The sequence below is a fragment of the Schistocerca nitens genome, chromosome 6 (assembly GCF_023898315.1).
Source record: "Schistocerca nitens isolate TAMUIC-IGC-003100 chromosome 6, iqSchNite1.1, whole genome shotgun sequence".
Lineage (NCBI taxonomy): Eukaryota > Metazoa > Arthropoda > Insecta > Orthoptera > Acrididae > Schistocerca > Schistocerca nitens.
Window position 1 is genome coordinate 663,565,792 of NC_064619.1, and position 13,534 is coordinate 663,579,325.

Genomic DNA, 13,534 nt, shown 5'->3' on the forward strand with positions numbered 1-13,534 from the left:
CGCCGCTAGCTGCCAGGGCAGCGGAGAAGCCGTGACGCCGCCCCACAGCAGCGCCAGGCCGGCGCGAGCTAGACCGTCGCGAGGCCGGCGCGAGCTACACCTAGCCGAGTGCTTACATCGTCCACCGCCAACTGCATATGTGTGTGTGTGTGTGTGTGTACACACGTATTCTGCGTGCGTGCGGCGGCGGCGACGACGTTCGCGAGGAGCTAAGGTCATAACTCCAAAAAATTTATTTAAAATTATCTGTGGCCGGACCATAAGAGACGCCAACGAGGCATCCGAAGGCACTGTCCTGTGCCCCCATAAATTACCAGCCTAGTGTAATGCGGCTGCAAGAGCGGTCAAGCACACAGCAAAAAAAAAAAAAAAAAAGAAAAAAAAAAAAAAAAAAAAAAAAGTACTTAAGATAATCTAAATTAATTAAAACAATACGTGGTGTGTAAGCAGCTAACTACTGGGGACATCGACATCTACGACAAGTTTTGTCACCAGCTGAATATCTGATCACTGCAGAATATTAACCCATTTCAGGCTATGTTTTAATTAATTTTAGGTGGGCCGATCCCGGCGGTACTGCAATGCCGGGCCAACCCGCGACAGAGGTGGAGCAAGCCCCTAGCACTCCGTCATGAGCCAAAAATGAGTTTAATATTCTGGTCCTGCGATGCAGGACGTATCAGATACTAAGCTGATAAGAACAGATACTACACTTTGATCTTAGCCAAAAGGCCGAGAAGCGATAAGGAAAATCCTTTTTTTTTTTTTTTTTTTTTTTTTTTCTTTATTGTGATTTCATTCCCCTGCCCCATATGGGCAGGGGAGGGCTGTCAGCAGCACAATCCGCCGCTCTTCAGCCGAGTGACAGGACAATTAAAACAAGAATAAAATAATACATACATAAGGAGGTAAAAAAGGGGAACATAAAGCAATATAAGGGGAGAAAATGGAGGTAAAAATACACTGATATGTAGACGTTCATTGGGGACAGTTAAAAAAAAGTCACCAGAAAGTTAAAAAACACAATTGGTGATTCTTAAAACACATGGAAGTCACTAGATGCACAGGCACAGGTTAAAAGTCGGCCACAGTATTAAAAACACTCCGAAACAACACACTTAAAACCCACTCGGAGCACACACGACGAAGAATAAAACTACCAGGTGGGACCTGCCGAGGGAAAGGGCAGAGAGGATGGAAAAGGAGGGGAGAGCATGGGGCAGCTGGGGAAGCGGCGGGAGGAAGGGAGGAGGAGTAACCGTGGGTTCACGAAGAGGCAGGAGACACATGGGGCGGGAGAGGAAAAGGGAAGACAGGGCAGGAGGGAGCGCAGAGACACTGAAAGAAGGCACAAGAGATGGAGGGGGAGGGGAAATCCGCTCAGAAGGAGGGAGGGGGAGGAGAGGGAGCCCGGAGGAGGAGGCAGGAAGAGGGGGTTAGAGTTGGTAGGAAGGGTAGATGTCAGGGCGAAGCTCATCATCCGGGAGCGGTAGACGGTGGAAGTTGTGTTGGGAAAGGAGATGGAGGGTGTGGAGATGGAGAGAGGGAGGGACACAACGGTAAAGGCGCGGCAACTGGTCGGGAGTGGAGAGGAAGGGAGACACCAGGGTGTGAGGGGGATCAAGGCGACGGACAACATAGAGGGTGCGGATGTGTTCAAGGAAAAGGAGAAGGTGGGGGAAGGGGATGAGGTCATAGAGGATGCGCGTGGGGGACGGAAGGCGGATGCGGAAGGCGAGGCAGAGCGCATGGCGTTCGAGGATTTGGAGGGCGTTATAGAACCGGGGAGGGGCGGAAATCCAAGCGATGCTGGCATAACAAAGGATGGGGCGGATCATGGATTTGTAGGTGTGGAGGATGGTAGAAGGATGCAGACCCCATGTCCGGCCGGACAGGAGTTTCAGGAGGCGGAGGCGGTGGTGAGCTTTGTTTTGGATGGTAAGGAGATGGGGAGTCCAGGTGAGGTGGCGGTCGAGGGTGAGGCCAAGGTATTTGAGGGTAGGAGTGAGGTGGATAGGACGGCCATAAATGGTGAGGTAGAAATCATGGAGGCGGAAGGAACGGGTGGTGCGGCCTATGATGATCACCTGGGTCTTGGAGGGATTAACACGGAGGAACCACTGGTTGCACCAAGCGGTGAATTGGTCAAGGTGGGTTTGGAGAGTACGTTGGGACCGTTGAAGGGTAGGAGAAAGGGCTAGGAAGGCGGTGTCATCAGCGAACTGGAGAAGATGAACAGGAGGGGGAGGTTTGGGCATATCAGCAGTGTACAGGAGATAGAGGAGAGGGGAAAGGACAGAACCTTGGGGCACGCCGGCAGAGGGGTAGAAAGTACGGGAGTTGGAATTGTGGATAGTCACATAGGAGGGACGATGGGAGAGGAAGGAAGCAACGAGACGGACGAAGTTGATGGGGAGAGCATAGGTCTGGAGTTTGAAAAGGAGCCCGGGATGCCAGACACGGTCATAGGCGTTCTGGAGGTCAAGGGAAACAAAGATAGCAGAGCGACGGGAGTTAAGTTGGAGGGAAAGAAGATGGGTAAGGTTAAGGAGCTGGTCGTCAGCAGAGAAGGAAGGCCGGAAGCCACATTGGGTAAGAGGAAGGAGGCGGTGCTGGTTAAGGTGGCAGTGGATACGGCGAGAGAGGATGGCCTCAAAGACCTTACTGAACACGGAGGTGAGGCAGATGGGACGATAGGAAGAGGTAGCAGAGGGGGGTTTGTTAGGCTTAGGGAACAGCAGGACACGGGAAGTCTTCCACAGGTCAGGGTAAAATCCAGTGGAGAGGAGGACATTGTACAGGGTAGCAAGGACAGACAGGAAGGATGGAGGGGATTCCTTGAGGTGACGGTAGGTGACGCCATCATGACCAGGGGCGGTGTTGCGTTTGGAGCGGAGGACGAGTGTGATGTCTTGCATGGTGATGGGAGTGTTGATGTCGGAGGGGGGTAGCCGATCCAAGTACTGGAAGCTAGGGGCGAGCGGGGGGACCGAGGTGTCAGTGCGGTCAAGGACAGTGGGGAAGAGGGAGTAATCAAAATGGGGATCGTCAGGAATGGAGAAGACCTCGGATAGGTGGGAAGCAAAATGGTTAGCCTTACTGAGGTTGTCAGGAAAAGGGCGATCATCATGGAGGATGGGGTAATGCGGGGTGGGATGGCTACCAGTAAGGCGGTGGAAGGCAGACCAGTACTTGGAGGAGTTGACAGGGAGGGTGGAGTTGAGGCGTGTGCATGTCTGACGCCAGTCCCGGCGTTTCTTTGCTGTAAGGAGGTTCCGGATATGTCGCTGTAATTGCCGGTGGCGGGTGAGAGTATCCCGGTCACGAGTGCGGAGGAAGGAGCGGTAGAGCCTGCGGGATTCACGCAGAAGAAGGACGGCCTGTGGAGGAAGCGTAGAAGGAAAATCCGCAGTGGAAGGGCCTAAATGCTTGCAGCGTGTGCGCTCCACATGTGGGAGTGACGCACGGTGGTACGGGCCGATATGGCAACAGGCGACCGTCGAAAACATGGCAAAAGCGAGTGCCGGAAGGAACGACATTTCACGAGAGCACTCATCAACAGCCCAGTACTAGCCTCCATGTCGAAGAGTAAACTGCGACTCCCATTTGAACGCCGCTAGCTGCCAGGGCAGCGGAGAAGCCGTGACGCCGCCCCACAGCAGCGCCAGGCCGGCACGAGCTAGACCGTCGCGAGGCCGGCGCGAGCTACACCTAGCCGAGTGCTTACATCGTCCACCGCCAACTGCATATGTGTGTGTGTGTGTGTGTGTGTGTGTGTGTGTACACACGTATTCTGCGTGCGTGCGGCGGCGGCGGCGGCGGCGGCGACGACGTTCGCGAGGAGCTAAGGTCATAACTCCAAAAAATTTATTTAAAATTATCTGTGGCCGGACCATAAGAGACGCCAACGAGGCATCTGAAGGCACTGTCCTGTGCCCCCATAAATTACCGGCCTAGTGTAATGCGGCTGCAAGAGCGGTCAAGCACACAGCAAAAAAAAAAAAAAAAAAAAAAAAAAAAAAAAAAAAAAAGTACTTAAGATAATCTAAATTAATTAAAACAATACGTGGTGTGTAAGCAGCTAACTACTGGGGACATCGACATCTACGACAAGTTTTGTCACCAGCTGAATATCTGATCACTGCAGAATATTAACCCATTTCAGGCTATGTTTTAATTAATTTTAGGTGGGCCGATCCCGGCGGTACTGCAATGCCGGGCCAACCCGCGACAGAGGTAGAGCAAGCCCCTAGCACTCCGTCATGAGCCAAAAATGAGTTTAATATTCTGGTCCTGCGATGCCGGACGTATCAGATACTAAGCTGATAAGAACAGATACTACACTTTTTTTTTTTTTTTTTACTACACTTTTTTTTTTTTTTTGGGCCTCCTTCCTCCCCTATAGCCCTTCCTTGTCCTCTCCAAATTTGCCGCCATCCTCGTGTGTCAACGCAGCACGTTAAGCTGTGTGCTGGTAGTGGCAAGCCTTATTGCCAGAAAATGGAATTAAAAAATAAAAACAGAGGCACACTCTGCTATGCCACATGGAACGTCGACACAATACTCAGAAACACACCTCACTCTGCAGGTGTGAAGCAATTGGTGGTTTTGAACTAAAAGCAATAAAGAAATAAAGACATAAATGAAGGCAAAGTAAAACCAGGGACGGCAGGACACACAAATGAAACGGAACTGGCGAGATAATCCCATCGCCCATAGAATTAACGAAGGAAAATCCTCTAAGAACATTACTTGTTTTCCAATTTTCCCAGAATTACTCATAAATGTTTTCTCAATTCCCAGGGAACCAATTGTCAAATCAGTTGTATCACAGAATAGCCTACGCCAGTGATGCCCAGAAGGCCAATGCCAAATTTAGGGTATACTAGGTGCTTTAGTTAACCCTGAACACCTTTTGGTATCCATGAATCATGGCAACCTTCAAAAATCGAGCAAAGGTATTGGTGTATGTTCGTTCAGATTCCATCAGACGATGCTGGCTCCACAGGTAATCCATGAAGGTGACAGCATCGGTTAGGGAAAGGTCATAGATCGTGAAAATGGTGTGGCCCAAGAGCCACACCATTGCGTTACGTCGCGTCCGGGGGTTGGTTTGAAGATCAGGGGTAAGGAACCAGTCGATGGATACATTGTCCGGTGTCGTCCCGCCAATCAGCGCTAAGAGCCCACGGGCAAGGTCCCACACTTCCATGACGAGGGGGCAGAGGAGACGGTGTTCTCTGGTATCGATGTCACCACACCGGCCGCAAGCAGCCGATGGCCGTAGACGGATGGCCGCCAGGCGATGATTGGTGGGAATCAAGTTGTTGACGACACGATACCAGAGCGCCGAAACTTCCGTGGGAAGGGAGGAGTTGTTGATATTAGCCCAAACATGGCGCCAAATGACGGATGGTCGTCTGCCCTCCAATTTATGCGGTGTGGGCTGGCCGCGAAGTGCATGGTAAAGGCGCCGCGATGTGCGCGCCTTGTCCGTGGCCACTGGGAGAACATAACTGCGGTGGAGATAATAGTCTTTGACCGTCGTCAGCCGGAACGGAATATGCGTCAAACACACCGGTGCACGCGCCGAGTGCGGACGATAACGGTCGAAGAGGACCGCTGTAGTCCCGCCTGGGTCGGCGTCGCGCAAAGTGGCAACACGGTGAATCAGCAGGGCCGCACATTTCCGGGAAAAGTCAATGAGGCCGAGGCCACCATCGACCTTCGGCAGCGTACAAGTCAGCGCATCAACCTTGAACAGCGCATGCCGCCACAAAAGCCAATATACCGCTTGTGATATGGCTCGGCCGATCTGTTTGGGTAGCGTAAGGAGTTGGGCGACATACCATGCCCGTGATAGGAGATAACCATTAATCAGCTGGACGCGTTGATGGAGGTCGAGTCGCCGATCAGCGTGGCTCACGCAAAGGCCTCGGATGCGTGTTAGAAGCCGCCGCCACGTGAGGGTTAACATACGCTGCGGACAGGCAGTCACCTCAAGACCCAAGATACGCTGTTCCCCCACAACGCGGTACCAGGGGCGTTCGACGGTCAACGAACGGGGCCCTAGCGGAAGCAGCACGGTCTTGTTGGGATTTAACTGAGCACCGGAGGCCCGTTCGTAGACGTCGAGGACGCGGCGAGCGGAATCGATGTCCCTGGCGTTAGCAACAAACACACCAACGTCGTCGGCGTAGGCCGCACAGCGGAAGGTGACGCCTGGAAGAGCGACACCGTCGACTAACCGGCCAATGTCACGCAGCACGGGGTCTAGCGCTAAGGCAAACAGATACATCGACAAGGGACATCCCTGTCGAACCGACCGTCTGATAGGAATGGGGCGCGACCGGCAACCGTTCACCACGACAGTGGAATTCGCCCCATGCAAGAAGTTGCGGATGATGCGTATGAAGCGCTCCCCAAAACCCATCCGCGACATAACGGCCAGCAGGTAAGGGTGCGAGACTCTGTCAAAGGCACCGGCGAAGTCCAAGGAAAGAATGGCAGCTGAGGTGCGAGTGTCGGCGGTGAGGAGGATAACATCGCGGTATAGGGAAGCGGCGGTGAAGATGTTCCGACGCGAAACGCCACAGGATTGAGTGGGGCAAAGTACCTTAGTCATCGCCTGTTTGAGACGAGAGGCCACACATCGTGCCACCAACTTATAGTCAGTGTTAAGAACAGTGATAGGACGCAGGTCCTGAGCTCGACAGTGGCCAGTCACCTTTGGAATAAGGGCAATACGTCCAGTTAAAAATTCGGCGGGTAAGTCGCATCCAGCGAAAATCTCCTCGCACATTGTGCAGAAACGGTCGCCGAGCAGGTCCCAAAATTGTCGGTAGAACTCATAAGGGAGACCGTCGGGGCCAGGTGACTTGTGTCCCGGACAGGCACGGAGGACAGATGTGAGTTCAGCGAGTGTCAGTGGCTCGGTTAAAGAGCCGCGGTCATGACGATCCAAAGAAGTTGGCACCCCACTGATAAGTGCATGTTGTGCGGCGACGTCGACCTCAACATCCTGGAAGAGGTTGGTGAAATGGTCCGTCAGGTGTTGGAGGACTTCACGGTAGTCTGTGATACGCTTACCATCATCTGCTTTAAGGCGCAGAATGGCGTTCTTCTTGGCACGAGTTCGTTCAGAGGCAAGGTGATAGATGGATGGCCTCTCGCCTTCAATCAGGTATTCAGAACGACACCGCACCACCATACCGTCGGCTTTCTCCCGAGAGAAGCGAAGGATTTTCGCTTTAATTTTGTTGAGGCGCATGCGGAGCTGATCATACCTGTCAGCAGGAAGAGTCAGGGCGTCAATGAGACACTGCTGATAGAAGGCTAACGTGCTACGTTTCCAGTGGGCGACGTCGCGACTATATTGTCGGAGAACACGTCGCAGCCGGGGTTTCGCACAGCGGATCCACCAAACCACCGTGGTAGGGTACCGGGAAGTGTCCGTGAGACAGTCCTGCCATGTTTTCGTGACAAGAGCACGAAGTTCGGGCATTGGCAGATGAAGGGTATTCATCTTCCAAAAGGTGCCACGAGGAACCGGGGCTGGACCCGCGATACGCAAGGAACACGAGTACGCACAGTGGTCACTAAAGGCCACGGGTATGACTTGGACGGCACAAAGGGCGGGAGTCAAATCAGTCGAGACATAAACACGATCTATACGGCTGGCTCCAGTGGGATAGATGTGGGTAAATTGCGTGTAGGCGGGATGAAAGTGGCGCCACGTGTCAGTAAGGTCAGCCGCTCGAAGGAGTGAAGCGAGCGCTTCACACCGCATAGGCGTCGGGACCTGGTCAACTCCGGCTACCACACAGTTGAAGTCTCTGCCAAAGACAATAGGGCGACGAGCTGCTAAGAAAGGGGGGATATCAGACTGAAAAAGTGTCGTTCTGTCATGCCTGTGGTTAGCACCAGAAGGAGCATAGACATTTAGAAAAAGGACATCTTGAAGGATACATGCAAGGACACGACCATTGGGGAGCGTGGTAACATGGGATGGAGTGAACTCTGATCGGTAGAGCAAAGCAGTACCCCGCCGGGCGTCAGGGTCGATGTTATACAGTGCCTCATAACCAACTAGGTCAGATAGAAAAGGGGCACAAACCTCCTGGAGAAATACCACATCAAACGCACCAAGGCGGAGAAAGTCCTTCAAAGAGCGAAGTTTGACCGGATTGGAGATGGAGTTAATATTGACCGTTAAAAGGGAGAGGGCTCCCGGCGGACGGTCAAAGGCAGGCATGGGAGAGCAACACAGAGGAAAGAACGGCATATAGGGTCACGGCCGTAGGGAAGCAGGTGTGGAAACATCCACATCGGAACCCCGCTATATCACCCCGGATGTGAGAAAATAATACCAAGCAGCTCATGTGGGGAAAGCCCACTCAATCACGCATTTCATCGCCCTCGTCGTCAGCCCAGTTCAGGCCTCCCCCATCGGCAGGATAGTCCGAGCCAGGCGGCGCAGACGGTTCGGACGCAGTAGGATGTGAAAGGGTACGAGTACGCTGCAGTGGCTGATCGCTACCCTGGTCATGTTTCCGTTTTGCAGGGATCGCTCCCCGATCTCGCGATGAACTGATAAGAGCCTCTAGTTGCCGAGCAGTTTGCCGCATACCGCCCGAGCGGTCAGCGGAAACAGAGCGGGAAACCGAGGAGGCCTGAGAGTCAGTCTCACTGCCGCTTTCAGGGGGACGGAAAACGTCCGCCGCCTCCGCCGATTGGTCTGGGTTCGCCTTCTTGCGTCGATGACGACGGCGGGGGGACTTAGCGTCATCTGCCGGGAGGGGTGGGGTAGGAATAACGACATCCATCTGTTCCACAGCGACCACATCACTCGCCATAGCGGGCACATCAGCCGCCGCCGGCGGTACCGCCACAACGGGCGCCCGGTCCGGGACGGGTTCGTCAACCGGTGCACTGGGTGCCGGTTGCACTGCATCTGGCGGGGGTGACACGTCAGGCCGCTCAGCGGGACGGCGGGCAGCACCCGCCACTACCTCGCTGAGGAGAGGCACAAGGTCGGTACCAGCAGCGCGTTCCCGCGGCAGTTGCACAGGGCGCCGGCGCGGGCAATCCACGCGGAGATGCTCCGTCGATTGACAAAGGGAGCAAGTCTGCGGTTGCCCAATATAGGTGACCTGGGCCCTGGTACTCGCAATATTTAAATACGACGGTACGTGCTGGCGGAGGTCCATGCGGACACTACGAACGCCGCTGTTGCCTTGGAAGCGGTAGGCACTGCCCCACCTCTCATTCGTGATGCTGAGCACCGTGCCATACCGCGACAAGACACGGCCGATGACTTCATTCGGACACTCAGGGGGTACGTTGAACACCCGCACAGTCCGTATGCCAAACCCAGACGGCACGATTGTCACTGTACCAACACTGCCATCGAAATAGCGGAACGGATGTTCGCCCGCTAGAGCCAGGCCATACTTTTCGTATTGCTCCTGGTTGACGAATTTCACAAATAACGAAAACAAGACGAAATCCAGTTGGAAGGTGTCAACATCATGTTCCGGTACACGTAGATCGCCAAAAATCCATTCTTGTATTTCAAACGCGGTCGGCCGTCTTGCGGCTCTGTCGAACACACACTGTATACTATTCGACCGATTGGTCATGTCACCGCAAAAATGTCAACGACGGAGAAATAAAGAACAAACGAAACCTCGATCGCTATACGCGAGAGGTGACCCAAACCCGCGACAGAGCCCAACAGAACGCTCCGCTCGCGGGGTGCTTCTTAGCCAAAAGGCCGAGAAGCGATAAGGAAAATCCGCAGTGGAAGGGCCTAAATGCTTGCAGCGTGTGCGCTCCACATGTGGGAGTGACACACGGTGGTACGGGCCGATATGGCAACAGGCGACCGTCGAAAACATGGCAAAAGCGAGTGCCGGAAGGAACGACATTTCACTAGAGCACTCATCAACAGCCCAGTACTAGCCTCCATGTCGAAGAGTAAACTGCGACTCCCATTTGAACGCCGCTAGCTGCCAGGGCAGCGGAGAAGCCGTGACGCCGCCCCACAGCAGCGCCAGGCCGGCGCGAGCTAGACCGTCGCGAGGCCGGCGCGAGCTACACCTAGCCGAGTGCTTACATCGTCCACCGCCAACTGCATATGTGTGTGTGTGTGTGTGTGTACACACGTATTCTGCGTGCGTGCGGCGGCGGCGACGACGTTCGCGAGGAGCTAAGGTCATAACTCCAAAAAATTTATTTAAAATTATCTGTGGCCGGACCATAAGAGACGCCAACGAGGCATCCGAAGGCACTGTCCTGTGCCCCCATAAATTACCGGCCTAGTGTAATGCGGCTGCAAGAGCGGTCAAGCACACAGCAAAAAAAAAAAAAAAAAAAAAAAAGTACTTAAGATAATCTAAATTAATTAAAACAATACGTGGTGTGTAAGCAGCTAACTACTGGGGACATCGACATCTACGACAAGTTTTGTCACCAGCTGAATATCTGATCACTGCAGAATATTAACCCATTTCAGGCTATGTTTTAATTAATTTTAGGTGGGCCGATCCCGGCGGTACTGCAATGCCGGGCCAACCCGCGACAGAGGTGGAGCAAGCCCCTAGCACTCCGTCATGAGCCAAAAATGAGTTTAATATTCTGGTCCTGCGATGCAGGACGTATCAGTTACTAAGCTGATTGATTTTTTAGTCATTGAGGTAATATTTGGGAAGGAAGCTTAGGAAAGGTTCAACTTCGGTAGGAATTAGCCGCGAAGGTGTTGCTCGACGGCGCCTGCCATTCACCGGAGCGTCACACTTCGGGCGGACGTAACTAAGAATTATCTTAGGAATAAGAGATCTTGGTGTGACCCAGAGAATTGTTCTGGCCAAGATAGAGCGTGTCATACGCTTGTGTTCAACCCCGGTGGAGATCCAGACGTAGCTGGCCGGGGGAAAAATAGGAAAGCGAGCAGAGTGAAGGATCATATGCCTGGGATCATATGTCACTACCACTGTGCCGCCGGTGTCAACAGCAGAGGCTGGACACACACGAGACCGGTCTGCATCTGCCGCGCTCCAGATCGCCATCTCTCGATCGAGCAGGGGGCAGATGGGGCCTGAGCATCTCGCAACCCTCGTCAAAATCGGGAGAAAATGAGGGAGAAGTATTCAATGCAGGGCGAGTCCGGCAGAAGCACCAGCAGTTGCTGCCCTCACAGCAAGGCTGGCCACGTTCCGGAGCCGCCACTGCAGCTTCGTCATAATCGGGCATTGGGAGACCAATGACTAAAGAAATACATCGCGTATCTAGTGTTTTGTATCCGACCTTACCAGCATTAAGCTGATAAGAACAGATACTACACTTTGATCTTAGCCAAAAGGCCGAGAAGCGATAAGGAAAATCCGCAGTGGAAGGGCCTAAATGCTTGCAGCGTGTGCGCTCCACATGTGGGAGTGACACACGGTGGTACGGGCCGATATGGCAACAGGCGACCGTCGAAAACATCGCAAAAGCGAGTGCCGGAAGGAACGACATTTCACGAGAGCACTCATCAACAGCCCAGTACTAGCCTCCATGTCGAAGAGTAAACTGCGACTCCCATTTGAACGCCGCTAGCTGCCAGGGCAGCGGAGAAGCCGTGACGCCGCCCCACAGCAGCGCCAGGCCGGCGCGAGCTAGACCGTCGCGAGGCCGGCGCGAGCTACACCTAGCCGAGTGCTTACATCGTCCACCGCCAACTGCATATGTGTGTGTGTGTGTGTACACACGTATTCTGCGGCGGCGGCGGCGGCGGCGGCGGCGGCGGCGACGACGTTCGCGAGGAGCTAAGGTCATAACTCCAAAAAATTTATTTAAAATTATCTGTGGCCGGACCATAAGAGACGCCAACGAGGCATCCGAAGGCACTGTCCTGTGCCCCCATAAATTACCGGCCTAGTGTAATGCGGCTGCAAGAGCGGTCAAGCACACAGCAAAAAAAAAAAAAAAAAAAAAAAAAAAAAAAAAAAAAAAAAAAAAAGTACTTAAGATAATCTAAATTAATTAAAACAATACGTGGTGTGTAAGCAGCTAACTACTGGGGACATCGACATCTACGACAAGTTTTGTCACCAGCTGAATATCTGATCACTGCAGAATATTAACCCATTTCAGGCTATGTTTTAATTAATTTTAGGTGGGCCGATCCCGGCGGTACTGCAATGCCGGGCCAACCCGCGACAGAGGTGGAGCAAGCCCCTAGCACTCCGTCATGAGCCAAAAATGAGTTTAATATTCTGGTCCTGCGATGCAGGACGTATCAGATACTAAGCTGATAAGAACAGGTTTTTATTTATCGAGATAATTCTTAGTTACATTTTTAAGAAGTATAAATTTAAGAAAGAATATTCATGACTCTATACAATGCGAGTTTTACAGATTTATTAAGTTTAGAAAAAATTTAAGAGAAACGGTTCTAACCGTACTTAAGTATTTAATCACTATTCTAGTTCGTGGGTTAAGCCCACTACTTAAATATCATGAGGCCGCGTTAGGCGCGGATTCTTAAGTATATAACCTTAAGATTAATCCCGCGTTAGGCGCGGCCTTACTTACGTCAGACCAGGGGTAAATTGGACCTAATTTAGGGGCTATTTTATTTTATTCATCTCCATGCCCTGACAGCACACTGCACATGCACGGCTGCCAGCGGCTGGTGCGCCACGCACGCAGGCGGGTCACACTCAGCCGGACTTCTCCCCTCTGTCCGCCTTGCGGCAGACGTCACTGGGGTGTCGTGGCAGGAGGGTGTTGCTTCCCACGCTGGCTGGAGACTGCCGGGCAGTAGGCACACGCGCAGCGCCGCCTAGCACCGCGCCAACCGAGGTGGGGGCCATATTCGGCGGCCACCACAGAGGGAGGGGCACCAGGCAGCACCGCACGTACCGCTACTGACTCGGCACTGCTGCAGTGCGGCGCGAAGATGGTGTAGCGCCGCAGATCCCGCGTCGTGTAGGAGAATCTCGACACCGCCGACACGAAGGCACCGACCTCGAAGTTCTCCGACGACTGCAGTCTCGAGGGTCTCGCAGCCTGACGTCAGAGCATGTCACAGTCTAGGGGGACACATACTGGCGATGGCCAGTGATGTGTTCCACGTAGATGTCGCGGGACCACTTGATGGTGTCAGACACCATCAATCGCCGCATCAGTTGGCAGTAGCGGCTGGCGATGCCTAGGTGCCGAAGCACCGCATCGTTCTGGCGGTCCCACGCCCCCAGACTGCCGACAACCAGGGCGTCGACAGTGACGGAATAGCCGCGAGCGGCTAATCCGCGCGCAACGTCGGCGTACTTTATCCTCTTCAGTTGCCGAGCGTTGTCGAGCGCAATCCGCCTATTCTCGAAGGGGATTGTCACATCGACGATGGTCACAGTCTTCGCGGCCTCGTCAGTTATTACGAGGTCCGGACGCAGCCCGCTGCTGTCCCCTATGACGGCTTGGTTGATCCTGATGTCAGGAACAGCAGTGTTTCCTCTTCTTGGTCGCCCAGCGACTGCTGTTGCAAGGCGGT

At 53.5% G+C, this 13,534-nt stretch overlaps 2 non-coding genes and 3 pseudogenes across 2 annotated transcripts; all 5 read right to left on the reverse strand.

Annotated features, from left to right (window-relative positions):
• Positions 1-551: 551 nt before the first annotated feature.
• On the reverse strand, positions 552-744 carry LOC126191658 (U2 spliceosomal RNA). Its single transcript, XR_007538427.1, has one exon. It is a non-coding gene; the product is annotated as a U2 spliceosomal RNA (small nuclear RNA).
• Positions 745-4,182: 3,438 nt separating this feature from the next.
• Positions 4,183-4,371, reverse strand: LOC126191687 (U2 spliceosomal RNA). Its single transcript, XR_007538443.1, has one exon. It is a non-coding gene; the product is annotated as a U2 spliceosomal RNA (small nuclear RNA).
• Positions 4,372-10,533: 6,162 nt separating this feature from the next.
• Positions 10,534-10,702, reverse strand: LOC126191705 (U2 spliceosomal RNA; annotated as a pseudogene).
• A 560-nt stretch (positions 10,703-11,262) lies between these two features.
• Positions 11,263-11,375, reverse strand: LOC126191706 (U2 spliceosomal RNA; annotated as a pseudogene).
• Positions 11,376-12,152: 777 nt separating this feature from the next.
• LOC126191698 (U2 spliceosomal RNA) lies at positions 12,153-12,367 on the reverse strand (annotated as a pseudogene).
• Positions 12,368-13,534: the final 1,167 nt, after the last annotated feature.